This window comes from Bidens hawaiensis, unplaced genomic scaffold, assembly GCF_021521415.1.
Source record: "Bidens hawaiensis isolate Kalapana, Puna unplaced genomic scaffold, B.hawaiensis_p1.1 tig00003356_1, whole genome shotgun sequence".
In the NCBI taxonomy this organism is placed as follows: Eukaryota; Viridiplantae; Streptophyta; class Magnoliopsida; order Asterales; family Asteraceae; genus Bidens; species Bidens hawaiensis.
In genome coordinates, this window is record NW_027491185.1 from 1,989,867 (window position 1) to 2,005,442 (window position 15,576).

General features: G+C 34.1%; 1 pseudogene across 1 annotated transcript; it reads left to right on the forward strand.

Moving 5' to 3' along the window:
- The first annotated feature begins 852 nt into the window (after positions 1-852).
- On the forward strand, positions 853-13,939 carry LOC143623275 (very-long-chain aldehyde decarbonylase CER1-like; annotated as a pseudogene). Its single transcript, XR_013151860.1, has 10 exons — positions 853-1,058; positions 3,258-3,481; positions 3,639-3,871; positions 4,708-4,927; positions 5,030-5,400; positions 5,481-5,588; positions 12,229-12,429; positions 12,519-12,620; positions 12,694-12,867; positions 13,740-13,939. The product of XR_013151860.1 is annotated as a very-long-chain aldehyde decarbonylase CER1-like (transcript).
- The last annotated feature ends 1,637 nt before the right edge of the window (positions 13,940-15,576 follow it).

Genomic DNA, 15,576 nt, shown 5'->3' on the forward strand with positions numbered 1-15,576 from the left:
GGTCGGTAAAACCCGAACAATGGTGAAATTCATGCGTTGATACGGTTAGTCGACGTGAATTCGGTCGGTTTCGATTACGTGCGTTGTCGATCCCGAGCATTAAGGCTGTTGAGTCTTTGCGAATTCAGTCGGTTTTTATCATGTTCGTTACGGTAACGGAACTAGAAAAACAAAAATAACATTCGGTCGGTTTTCGTTACGTACTGGAACTAAAACAAAACTCGGTGAATCTACACGAATTCGGTTGGTATCTGTCACGTTCGACACAATACCGTAACTAAAACAAAATAAAGTAAAAAAGAACATAAACAAAATTCACATTCCGTAGGTTTTCGTTATATTCATTGTGGTCCGAAACTAAAAGAACAAAAGAAATCCTACCAGTTATAGGGTGCCGCAAAATGTCCAAATAGAGGCTTTGCGGCACAAAAGTTGTAAATAATTATATATAATAATAATAGCCCACATGACTTCTCTACGGGTCAGATAACTATGTCGAAAACCAACAATGAGCGTAATAATAAATTAATGAGCCGCCACTTATCTGTGGCGCAACAACACGAAATCATTAGGTATTGGTTAGCTTTGTAATGTTAAAAAAATAGTATAAAGAATAGTATTAGCTTATGATAAAAGTTTATATTTAAAACGATGAAGGTGCAAGTGGCTCGTAAAACCCACATACTATTGTTGAAAGTGAACACGAATTCAGTATATATAAAGTTACAACACCAAAACCGAACTTAAAAATAAATTTGTGGCAACACTGCACATCGAGCCTCGTAACCCAATCATATAGCAGTGTAAATTATGTAACTACAACCAACCAACCAAACATGCCAATAGACATAAAGGTTATACTTGCTAGCTAGTGCAGTTAATGCTGGATGGTAACTCATGAAATGATATTTCTCTATAAATATATTCTCAAAACACGAAACATAAACACAGGCATCTCTGAGCCATACCTTCTTCTTCTTTCAGATCTTATTTCATCAATGGCTACCACTCCTGGATTTCTCACAGACTGGCCATGGAAACCACTTGGAAGCTTCAAGGTACATCCCTTCATTAAACAACTTCTTTTATATTAATTTCTAGCTCTAACACTATACTCTAACTTTCATTTAGTAGGTTGATCAAATATGTTTATTTTTGTTATATGCTTAATGATTTTTAATTAGCAAGTATGTATGACATACTGATCTAGTGGTACGGTGTTCGCCTCTCTATAAGTGAAGTGGTGAGTTTAAATCCTTGCAAGCATATTAAATGAAAAAAACTTGCACTTTAAAAGAAATCTCTGTTAATATATTTATTTTTGTTACGTTATTAATAATTCTGTTAAGGAGGTTCTTTTGTCATATACATTTAATTTTATTTCGCGATTAGTAATCTATCTTGTTTAGCATGTTTGCCAAGTATATTTATTGCGGTCACGTGATTAATGATTTTGTTTAGTAGGCTTGTTAAAATATATATTTTTGTTATTGGCAATTGACGATTTTGTTTTTCTGGATATGTATTTGGTGTCACAAATGGTCAGTCGGCGGCACCGTATTTGTTGGTGAATTTTGTTTGTTCTGTTTTCTTTTTTTAGTTCAGTTATCGTACTAAATGTAATCAAAACTGACTAAACATCATTTTTTTGTTTTAGTAATATAACATAACAAACCTGAAAGAAACCTACTAAGTTCGTGCAGACTCGCGACCTTATTTAAAGCCCATGACCGACAATGCTCAATTTACCAATGCGCAAGTTTACCGACATACCCCCACTAAATTGTCCACCTCAATTAAAATATTTTTTCGTTTTTTTCGTTCCGGTATCATAACGTACGTAATCAAAATCGACCAAATTCATGTAGAGTTACCGCTTCAATGCTCATGACCGACAACGCATGAGTTTTACCACTGTTAATGTTTTATATGTTAATTTGACAAATTAATTTTTGGGTTTTAACCCTCAAATTTATCAATGGTGTCTATATCGTAACGAACGCAGTCGATACTGACTGAATTCGTGTTACTCATCGCCATAACGCTTGAGTTTTACCAACGCCCGGATTTCAACGCTGGATTTTGCCGGCTACCCCAGTGCAACACGCCGGGTAAAAAAAAATACTTTTTATATGAATGATACGTTAACATCTGTACAAGAAATAGTAATGGTTTTTCCTTCCTTTTTTTCTCTTTTTTTTGGAACGACTTAATATCTACATTTTACTAGGATTAGTGAACCATTGAACTTTTATTTAACACCTTAATCAAATTTACCAACTTAAATATAATCATGAGTGACTTCTAGTTCAAATGGTTATGAAGAGATACCAAAGACTTCAATTTAATAAGGAGGAAGTCTTGAGTTCATGTTTTATTCTAGAAAAAAATATAGGGGTTCAAGTTAGGCCAAAGAGTTTTTTTCACATATTGGTGGGTTTTCTCCTGAGGATGGAAAGTCGATGATTGAGTGAGTCAGTGATATAAATTAACCGTTAAAAAACTATATAATTATGAGAAAATGATAGCACATAACTTCATAGAATATGGGTACGCATTTCATTTTTGCCCTGCTTTGTTTCTTATAACTGATTTAAAGAAAATATGGAAATATTTTTATTCCATTAAAATTAGTATCTAATTGAGAAAAAAATAATGTGATTCTTGTATGAAACTGGCACTGAAGGTTAATTTCTGTTTTAACAGTGTTGATTATTTATACTTTTTTAATTATTATCATACATAACATTTTAAAATTGTGTTACAAATGCACCAAAATAAGTCAAATTAGTGCTTTCTTGCCATCGTTTTGGACTTAAACAAATAATCGTTCAAAACTTTCAATTTAGGTTAAAAGGACTCTGGAACTTAAACCAAATGGACCAGAAAAAATAGTTTACTCTTAAACAAATATATGTGAAAGTTATGATGTTAGAACGTATTTATTAAGATATTTTTTCTGAAAGGCATTTATTTATTAAGACATTTACCGAAAAGATCAAATTGAGTTGATCTATAACTATTTTTACAAAAGAAGTTATTTCCATTAATATTGAAATAGAGGTAGTTAGATCCAAAACTTATTGTTTCTTGTACTCTATAGTCAGTAGCAAGTACGTAGTTTGGCATCGAACTTAATCAGTGTACTTGTAGATTGAAACATGTCTCTGGGCTAGCTACACAAGTACCAATTATGTACTAATGAAATATTTATGATTTTTGTACTAACTTTAATATTTTCAATTGATAACATGTAGTACGTCGTATTGGCACCATGGGTTGTGAAGAGTACGTATGACTTCGTGACTTCAGATGCAAATGAGCGAGATTTGGGTGTAATGTTAATTCTTCCCTTACTCTTGTTTCGAGCACTTAACAATCAGTTTTGGATTTCACTCTCTCGCTACAAAACGGCCAAAGGCCAAAGCAGAATAGTTGATAAGACAATTGAGTTCGAACAAGTTGATCGTGAAAGAGATTGGTTGGTTCTCTCTCCCTCTATAACATAGATAAACAAGTTATATCTTACTAAACTACCCTTTTAATCAACTTTTTATCTTGTTAAAAAAGATTGGAACTAGGGTTAACAATGGAAACCAACTTAATCATGAATTAATAAACTTTTGCTTATTTTTCACGGACGATCAAATAATATTCAACGGAATATTGTACTACATTGGATATTATTCGTTAGCCGGAGGTAAACACTTGCCATTGTGGAGATTAGACGGAGTGATAATTGTAATCTTGCTACATGTGGGAGTGGTGGAGTTTCTGTATTATTGGCTTCATAGAGCCCTCCACCACCATTTCCTCTACAATCGCTATCATTCTCATCATCATTCTTCGATTGTCACCGAACCCATCACATGTAAATCTCTCATATCTTAATCATCTCGTATGCTAGGATATCTTAGTCGTTTTAGTACTAAAAGTATAAAAAAAACTATAAATGTTTTAAGACTTAAGGATTGTACATGATTCATAAGTAGTAACATGCCTATTAATTCAACTCAACGCCACACGTTTTGGAGCCAGCCTCATACGCTGGGGGCCAGTGTGTTTAAAAGCATTCATCATCTTGAAAGTAAACCGGCCCAACGAATTCAATACTGTCAACTTTAATGCCATTTACTGTGAGTACGGTGGAAAATAACTTTTAAAATAAAGGTGTTAAATATAATTACATGTCATTGCATAATGTATATCGTGCATCAAGTTAGTCATAAGTCATAACACTGTTTAACTAGACAAACGAAGATAACGCTATGTGTTAAGATGATTCGTAGTATAATGGTTTTCTTATTCGCTTATTCTCGTAACAAATTGTTACAAGTAACTACTTTTATTTGCTTAAAGATCTTTTTTATGTTCAGAAGTAGTAGCATATGATATTGTTAACAAGTAAAAGAATATAGATCGATATACATATCATTTTAATCTGATTTTAAGGCTAGAACAAAACCTCATATCTTCAAAAATGTCGTTGATAGCTGACAATAAAAATTTTATTTTAGTTTGTATTCTCTTATTTGATTAGAAATTAATTGGAGGGTACCCACAAGTTTTAAAATTTAGTACTTCTTGTTTTTCTGAAGTTTCTTTTTTCCTGTCAAGGACCACCAACGGATACATCTCAATAACTTTTATGTCGATGAGAGTGTATTTCCTAGTAATATTATGATTCAAATTGGTTTAATGATGCAGCTGTGATTCATCCATTTGGTGAGCACATAGCCTACTTCACGCTCTTCGCCATACCATTGTTGGCCATCACCCTAACCAAGACCGGGTCCATTATTGCATTCGCTGGCTATGTGATCTATATCGACGTGATGAACAACATGGGCCATTGCAATTTTGAGCTAATCCCCAAACTAGCCTTCTCAATCTTCCCTCCATTCAAGTATCTTATGTACACTCCTTCGTAAGTATATTTACTTGTTAACTCGATCCGTTCATATTTAATAATTGATATTAATATTAATTGTTCTTGACATTCACATATGGTTTAATTTAATCATCTTAGGTATCATTCTTTGCACCATACTCAATTCAGAACCACTATTCATGCCATTCTACGACTATATTTATGGCACGCTTGACAAATCTACAGACACATTGTACGAAAAATCACTTGAGCGAAAAGACGAGTCACCAGACGTGATACATTTAACTCATCTAACAACTCCGGAATCAATCTACCACTTGAGGGTTGGGTTTGCCTCTTTGGCTTCTAAACCTTACAAGTCTCCCAAATGGTACTTGCGGATGCTATGGCCCGTCACTGTCTCGTCCATGATAATTACTTGGATTTACGGCAAAACTTTTGTGGTTGAAAGAAATGTTTTCAAGAAACTCAAGATACAAACCTGGGCTGTACCAAAATACAAGATACAAGTACGTAGATGTATTATTTTTATAACATTTTTATAATATTTTTATGCAAAATATTTATGCTTGTTTATATGTTTTGGAAGTATTTCATGGAATGGCAAAGAGAGGCTATCAATGGCTTAATTATGGAGGCAATTGTTGAAGCAGATAGAAAAGGGGCCAAGGTTTTGACTCTAGGTCTACTCAATCAGGTTCGGTTCAATATTTCATAATTTTTATGTTGTGAATGATAATGTTGTTATGAATCCACCGACGAATTGTGCAAGTTGTATGACACCTTTTTCACAATTGTCTAAATTATGGTCACATGAACACTCCAAGTAAAAATATAATAATTTGAGTTTGTCGGCAATTTCACATTTACGTAGTATAAATAATACTACAATGTAAATGAAATATCATCCCCAGTACACATTCTCATCTTTTCCTTTTATCCTCTTGTTTCTTTGTTCAAATACTACTTCAATAATATTGTTGTAATTAAGGCTAATATTATAACACGTTATCAGCACGAGCCGCTTATATCCTAACCAAGAAAGGTAATAGACACAAAGGTATCTACATAAGCATCATAAACACTACTTTAATTATGTACATTAGATATATATCTATGCATATACATATACTAACTAATATACTGAGTAATAGCAATAATGTGTATAAACATTGTTATTAAAATTTGATAACTATTCTAACTTTTATTTATATATGCACACTAATATCTCATTTAGAAGTTAGATTTATTTAGACTAACAATTCTATTCTTATTATTGTGCATACTAATTATATATATTTTATAAAATAAACTGTATTTAATATCTTATTTATTATCTTACTTTAAAATAATTAATATTATATATTATATATATATACACACACACAAACGGTAATGTTACCGTTATAAACGGTAATATAACCGTTGTAAAAGGTTATAAATTTTCACTGTAAATAACCAATCATTAACCCCATTTCATTTACAACAAACATTGTTCTTATTAAATTTATCCAAGATAAAATTCTCAAAATGATTCACCCGGTTTTGTTGTTGGTCACTGTAATGCTTATACTACTTCTCATTCTAATTTTTAATCTCCCATCTGAAGATTTCGGCATTTTCTTTTTCTTTTATATGTTTATAGCTCTACCAATGTATTGTATCTCATTGTTGATTGATATATATGGATTCTAATATTTATCTTATTATTTGCTCTATTATGTTTAGCAACAAAATGTCAAATATAGCAAAACTCGAATTCCCTGCACTCAACATTTCTGGAGAAAATTATATGTCTTGGACAGCAAATGTCAAAAGACATTTAAAAGCTATGGATGTGTTAGACACAATCCAAGAACACAATGATTGCTCTGACCAGGATAAAACAAGAGCTGATGTTTTCATCCATAAACATATTGATGAATTACTACAGCATGAGTATTTTAATTATGATAACCCATATATGATATGGGAAGATTTGAAAAGCAGATTCGGTCATCTAAAGGAAGTTTTAATTCCTACTTCTAGAGATGAATGGAACAGTCTTAGGTTCCAAGATTTTAAGAGGGTAAATGATTACACCTCTGCTTTATACCGAATTTGTTCAAAGTTAGAATTTTGTGGGTATCCCGTAACAGAGGAAGAAAAGTTAGAGAAAATTTTCTCCACGTTTCATGCATCAAATATAAACTTGCAAACACATTATCGTTTGCAGAATTTTAGGAGATACTCTGATCTAAATGCATTACTCCTTGTAGCAGAGAAAAATAATGAGTTATTGATGAAAAATCATCAATCTCGTCCCACGGGTTCATTAGCAATACCAGAAGCACATGTTGCTCACAAAAGTTCTCATAAAAATTCTGATCATAAATGGGAACAAAGTCGAGGACGAGGCCGTGGACGTGGACGTGGTCATTTTGACAAAAGGCATTTTAATGATCGTAAGCATCCATTCAAATGGAACAATAACTCTTACGGTCGTGGTCGTGGCCGTGGTCGTGGTCGTAACCAGAGAGCCAATAATTATCATGTCCCACACAATACCAATTCCAACCACCAAAATAAATGGAATGAAGCTGGTAGGTCCGAAAACAATGGCACTTCATGTTTTAGATGTGGAAGTACAAACCACTGGGCAAAGGCTTGTCGCACAGCTCCACATCTGTGTGAACTGTACCAAGCCTCTCTAAAAGGAAAAGAGAAAGAAGTGAACCATGTTGATAACTTTAATAATATCAATGCTGAGCTGAGCGTTGAAGACTTTGGGGTAGAACTTTGAAACAAAGTTGCTTGACTACTATAATTAGATGCAGTTATTAAGTGTGTTCCCATTATCTTTAATTATGTAGTTTCTCTTTCATGTACTACTTGTGTTTCAATTAAATAAATATCATATGTCTTCGTTATACACATATTTTTTTCTTAATATTTTTCAAGATTTAAAATGAAAATCACCGGAGCACAAGATCAAACAAATGAATAAGATATATGTATAGCGGATAGTGGAGCCACACATACCATACTTAGATCTAAAAAATATTTTTATAAACTGAAACCAACAAAAGGGATCATCAATACAATATCAGGTCCTACAAACTTGATAGAAGGAGTGGGAAAGGCTAATTTAGCATTACCAAATGGTACAAAGCTCAAAACAGAAAATGCTTTATTTTCCCCAAAATCAACAAGAAATTTGTTGAGTTTCAGAAACATATATCATAATGGATATGATACTCAGTCAAGGACTGTTAGTAATGAAAAATATTTGCATATCATAAGCAAAGATCAAATATTGGAAAATATTGCCAATGCTCCATTCTGGTTTGCATTATACATATATAAATGTGCCTCAAGCACATATGGCAGTCAAAGAAAATTGTTGCGATTCTGGTATCATAAACTTATGGCATGACAGATTAGGCCATCCAGGATCCACAATGATGAAAAGGATCATTGAAAATACACATGGGCATCCACTGAAAGGTCAAAAGATCCACAAAATAGATAAAATGCCTCAATGTACATCTTGTTCTCTTGGAAAATTAATTACAAGGCCTTCGCCATTAAAAATCGATAAAGAAACACCAATGTTTCTTGAAAGAATTCAATGTGACATATGTGAACCAATTCATCCACCATGTGGACCATTTAGATACTTCATGGTCTTAATAGACACATCCAGCAGATGGTCTAATATCTCTTTATTATCGACTCGTAATGTTGCTTTTGCAAAATTTTTTGCTCAAATTATCAAATTACGTGCACATTTTCCGGATTATACCATTAAAAGAGTAAGGCTTGATAATGCGGGAGAATTTACATCACATGCTTTTGATGATTATTGCATGTCTGTGGGGATTGTTGTAGAACACCCTGTTGCTCATGTACACACACAAAATGGCTTAGCCGAGTCGTTGATCAAACGCCTACAGCTAATAGCTAGACCATTAATAATGAGGACAAAACTCCCTGTTTCTATTTGGGGTCATGCAATTATGCATGCTGGATCATTAATCCGCGTAAGACCAAGTGCAAATCATAAATACTCTCCCACACAACTTGTTTCTGGAAATGAGCCAAATATCTCACATCTTAGAATTTTTGGTTGTGCTGTGTATGTTCCTATTGCACCACCACAACGCACAAAAATGGGTCCCCAAAGAAGGTTGGAATATATGTTGGATATGAAACATCTTCCATCATAAGATACCTTGAACCTTTAACAGGTGATGTATTTACAGCACGTTTTGCTGATTGTCATTTTAACGAGACAATGTTCCCGACATTACGGGGAGAAATGAAAAAGGCAAAAAAGAGATATATCATGGTGTGTGCCATCATTGTTACACCTAGACCCAAGATCAAAACAAAGTGAGACAGAGGTTCAAAAAATAATACATCTACAAGAAATTGCAAATCAGTTACCTGATGCATTTACTGATATAAACAGGGTCACTAAATCTCATATACGAGCTGCTAATGCTCCAGCTCGAGTTGAGATTCCAAGCAAGCAAAACCATAATAATGCACCTCATGAATCTCAAAAACGTTTAAAACGTGGAAGGCCAATCGGTTCAAAGGATAAAAATCCTCGAAAAAGAAAGGGTTCTGAGAAGGATACTGACCCTAAGGAAGGAATGATTGACAAAACCTTCCCTCAGGAAAGAATAAATGATATAACATTTCCTCAGGAAGAAATATATGATTCCAATAAAGAATTGTCAATAAACTATGGTAAATCACATATAATGTGGGATCGAGATGAAATGGAAAATATTGATGATATATTTTCTTATTCTGTGGCAAGCGATATCATGGAAGAAAATGATGACCCTGAACCAAAATCTGTAGATGATTGTAAAAATCGACAAGATTGGAACAAATGGAAAGATGCTATGCAAGCTGAATTAAACTCACTAAACAATCGAAAGGTTTTTGGACCTGTTGTCATTACACCAAAGTCAATGAAACCTGTAGGATATAAATGGGTTTTTGTGAGAAAACGAAATGAGAAAAATGAAGTTACAAGATATAAAGCAAGACTTGTAGCTCAAGGTTTTTCTCAGAGGCCAGAAATTGACTATGAAGAAACGTATTCTCCTGTCATGGATGCTATTACGTTTAGATATTTAATCAGCTTAGCAGTCTCTAAAAAATTTAGAGATGCGCCTTATGGATGTTGTCACAGCTTACTTGTATGGATCACTAGATAGTCACATCTATATGAAAATTCCCGAAGGATTTAAACTCCCCGATGCAATAAGCTCAAAGCCTAAGGAAATGTATTCCATCAAATTACAAAGATCCTTGTATGGACTGAAACAATCTGGAAGGATGTGGTACAATCGTTTGAGTGATTATTTGATAAGCAAAGGATACACAAATAATCTTATTTGTCCATGTGTCTTCATTAAGAAGACAACATCAAGATATGTGATCTAGCTGTGTATGTTGACGATCTAAATTTAATTGGGACACAAAAAGAAATTAATGAAGCAATTGCTCTTTTAAAGAAAGAATTCGAAATGAAAGATCTTGGAAAAACCAAATATTGTCTTGGTTTACAAATTGAGCATATGCATACTGGGATACTTGTGCATCAGTCAACTTATACTGAGAAACTCTTAAAACGTTTCAATATGGACAAAGCAAATCCTTTAAGCACACCGATGGTTGTTAGATCACTCAATGTTGACAATGATCCATTTCGTCCTTGCGAAGATAATGAAGAGATTCTTGGTCCCGAAGTACCATACCTCAGTGCAATTGGAGCACTTATGTATCTTACTAACTGTACAAGACCTGACATTTCTTTTGCAGTTAATTTATTGGCAAGATTCAATTCATCCCCTACTAAAAGACATTGGAATGACATTAAACATATTTTTCGGTATTTAAAAGGAACTGTTGATTTAGGTTTATTTTATCCTAACGATTCAAAAGAAGGGTTAGTTGATTATGCAGATGCAGGTTATTTATCTGATCCCCATAAAGCAAAATCTCAAACTGGATATGTATTTAAGAATGGAGGAACTGCGATTTCATGGCGTTCTCAGAAACAAACACTCATTGCAACATCTTCAAATCATGCTGAAGTCATTGCATTGCATGAAGCTTCAAGAGAATGTGTATGGTTAAGATCTATGTCACGACACATATTGATTTCTTGTGGACTAGAGAAAGATCGAATTCCAACTCCTATCTATAAAGATAATGCAGCTTGTGTCTCGCAAATGAAGGAAGGATATATCAAAAGTGACAGAACAAAACATATACCACCAAGATACTTTGAGTATACTCGAGACCTTATTAAAGACAATCAGGTTGAAATGAGATATGTCCAGTCCAGCAACAACTCAGCTGATCTTTTCACAAAAGCACTTCCCACAGCAACATTCAGGAAACATGTTCATGATATTGGCATGCGCCATGTACGAACAATGTAACGACCTGTAATTTGAGGGGGAGCTATATACTGCACTCGTTTTCCCTTAGCTAAAGTTTTTTTTTTCCCATTGGATTTTCCTTTAGCAAGGTTTTTAATGAGGCAGTACTTCAAGACTCCGAAGTTTTGAAAAGGTGTCATCCAAGGGGGAGTGTTATGAATCCACCGACGAATTGTGCAAGTTGTATGACACCTTTTTCACAATTGTCTAAATTATGGTCACATGAACACTCCAAGTAAAAATATAATAATTTGAGTTTGTCGGCAATTTCACATTTACGTAGTATAAATAATACTACAATGTAAATGAAATATCATCCCCAGTACACATTCTCATCTTTTCCTTTTATCCTCTTGTTTCTTTGTTCAAATATTACTTCAATAATATTGTTGTAATTAAGGCTAATATTATAACAAATGTTTATTTAAAAATTTATATTTTAAAATAAAAGTCAACAACAGAACTGATATAGTGATATTCTTTATTTTTCTTTTAAATAATTGTATATAATCTGTTGAGTTTATATTATGGGGGTGTTTGAGATTCCTTATTTTACCTTCTTATAACTTTTAAATAAGTTAATAAGTTATAAAAGTGTAACTTAATTCTCTTAAACATAAAAACAATCCCAAACACTTTATTACTTTTTAAAAAGTTAATAAGTTATAAATTGGTGTAAATAAGCAATCCCAAACACCCCTATATGAGGGCGTTTTTCTATTCGCTTAGGCCCAGAATCTTTAAGGACTCTCGGGATATTAATCACCAAATAGTTTTACCTTATGGTAAAAGTTAATACCATAATTAATTTCAGGATAAACAAAAAGAAAAATCATGATTGTTGGCTAAAATTGATCTAATAATTTATGCGGATGATAATATATGAAGGGCGAGGAGCTAAATGGAAATGGGGAGCTATTCATAAAAAGAAATCCAAAACTGAAAGTGAAGTTGGTGGATGGGAGCAGTTTGGCAGTTGCTATAGTTCTCAATTCCATTCCTAAAGGCACAACTCAAGTTGTTTTTAGAGGCAATTTCAACAAGGTTGCTTATAACCTTGCACTAGCTCTATGCCACAAGGGCATTCAGGTCATTTTCAACGTCTAATCTACATGCTTAAAATTGATACAATGAGTGTAAGTCATAGCTAAAAAAGATGTATAACAAACCCATTGTAGGTTGCAATATCTAGACCCGACGATTATCAAAAGCTTAAACGCGATGTGGAATCGACTGATGATCAAGATAACTTGATTCTTTCAAAAACTTACTCACAAAAGGTAAACCGTTTACACACATATATATTAGTTTAAGTAGTAATATAAATAAAAACATATATTTTGATTTTTAAAGGTGTGGTTGGTGGGAGATGGATTAAGCAAAGAAGAAGAGTTAAAGGCATCAAAGGGAACCCTGATTATCCCTTACTCTCACTTTCCTCCAAACAAAGTGAACAAAGAATGCTTTTACCAAACTACCCCTGCCATGTTGACTCCTAAGCATCTGGAGAATGTTGACTCATGTGAGGTTAGTAATTTTTTTTTGGAACGACCAATTAAGTCACGACAGGTACTCTGTACGCGGCCCCTATTGGCTAAAGGTAGCTCGAGCCGGCCACGAGTCCGGACGGACGGAGCCCTTAGCGGTCCACCTATTTAGGGATTCCAAGGTAAAACCTGACCCCACACCCGCCAAACGTCACGACAACGAGGAGCCGGTAAAACCGGGTGAGATCAGGACTCGAACTCTAACAAACCATGATGAGAGATTACAAGTAGAAGATGCCATATTTATAATACAAGATTATAATTTACTATTCAATCCCCGATAAACTAACCATGAGCTAATATAAAATAGAAATGGGCCAACCCATGCATGTGTCTTTATTTGTCTTCTAACATGGACCCAATAAGCAAACACATTAACACAGCGTCGACAAATCCAGCACATTTTACAGTTATGCTATTAATATTTAAGCTAGATTAAATTCGGCTTTATGAAACATACACTTAAGTTTAGTAAAATTTTAAAACTTATTTCCAATGCAAAGTACAATAATAAAAATGCCACATCATCCTAATATAACTCGTATAATGTTTAGTGTATGTGTGATTTTAGAAGTTTAAATGACTAAGAGGCTGTTTGGTTCATTCGAGCTTCTTTCCTATTCAGCAACAACAATAAGTCTAAATGATTCAGAACTAATTTTAACCATTCAGATGTTTTTCTATTTGGAACCAAACAGTCTGAAGTCGTCTGAATGAATCAGATGTTTACATCTGAATGGTTCCATTCAGATGTAAACAAACAGCCCCTAATTAGAAAATATTTTGTCGACAAGTCGTTGTATAGTATTGTTACATATCTCTATCTGAATTTAAAGTACGGTTGTGGTGCAGAATTGGTTGCCAGGAAGGGTGATGAGTGCATGGAGAATAGCTGGACTATTGCATGGCTTAGAAGGATGGAACGTGAATGAATTTGGGAATGAGATGTTCAATGTTGACAAAATATGGCAAGCCAGTCTTCAACATGGCTTTACTCCTTTAACCAAATCATTTAATTAAAACTATCCATTACTACTTGAGGCTATATGTATTTTAAATAACAGACTCTTATCTTATTAAATTTATAATATTGTTAATGATATGTAACGTTCGAGTTGGTGGAAATTTAGGGTGTATTCTCTCTAAATTTCTCATATCCGTAATAGTAATAAAGATTAATATATGTTACATTTAACAATAGTAAAACTTTGAGTTGTTTATACTTATATAGATCGTTGCTGTTGTAATTTCTTCATTAAATAGATGATGAATTAATTCATATTGCATTATTGCCAAAATCGTTGAATTAATCGCACAATGCCTTATATACGAAGTAATATGGTGTACGGCTTCTAGGGTTCTGCCCGGTGGCAGTTGGTTTTTAACAAATCGCATAAGCATCGCCAATTAATATCTCATTCAATTCCTCGGCTACAGATATACGGAAGAGATGTGATAAATGGGGTATAGTGGCGGACAGTTCATATCTAATTCAGTATCGAAAATCTAGTAAAAGATTTGGTTTTGTTCGTTTTCTTAGGCGGGAGATGTTAACACGTTGACCTCGAACCTACCTACAATTTGGATCGGTAATTTCATGTCTGTTAGTCCCAAATCAGGATCTTTCAATGTAATACCAATAAACTCATGGTTAGGCGGAAACTAACAACACATTGATTCAAGACAAACAAGAACAAACACGAATCAACACACAATGGACTTCAAAACACGCGTTATATTAGCGTCGGGTGCTTAAGCCCTTAGCAAACGATTACAAGATGATATGAATGATAACCCGTAGCCTACTAACACACCATACACTTAGTTAATGGTCGCCAAACTTAATAACCTATTACAATGTATATATATAGCACCAAACACCTATAGCCCAAGCCCACACAAAAGCCCACCGAAAACATGTGTTTTTTTGTGTTACATTATAAATAAACCCAAGCCCAATAGATTAAGTATAAACGATTAAGCCTAGCCTAACAATCTCCCCCTAGGTTTATAGCTTGATCTTCATTCGTGCTCCATCACTTCAGCATCAGCCTCTCGGTAAGCACATGCACATAAAGTGGTTCAGCCATAATTTGAAAGTCGCTAAGTGTCTTGATGTCTTTTTCTCCAAACTTGAGAAGGTCTCGTGGATCAACGATACGGTACTGGCCCTTCCTTAGCTGTATAATCACTGTACCAGTCTCACCATCATAAGTCCAAAACTTCATCTCATCAAGAGCAACTTAGGAAATCTCTTGGTGATCGGAATGGACTTTACTTTAGCAGTTGGATGCCACATAACATTCAGCATCGGCTTGTTAGTGTAAGGATCACGAACCCCCTTAGCTTTCTTAACAAAATAATTAGCGGTGGACATATTAGGAAATCCTTTCTCCACCTGTTTGCTTAAAAAAATTCCAGAACTTGGTAGCTTTTGGGTCATGATTTGGGTTGTGAAAAGGGGCTTGTATCACATCATTTAAATCAACCTCATCCACGAACTAAAATCTTTCATCTTCTTATAGTATTCCATAATTTGAAAGCCGCTAAGTGTCTTGATATCTTTTTCTCCAAACTTGAGAAGGTCTCGTGGATCAACGATACGGTATCGGCCATTTCTTAGCCGTATAATCACTGTAGCAGTCTCACCATCATAAGTCCAAAACTTCATCTCATCAAGAGCACCTTC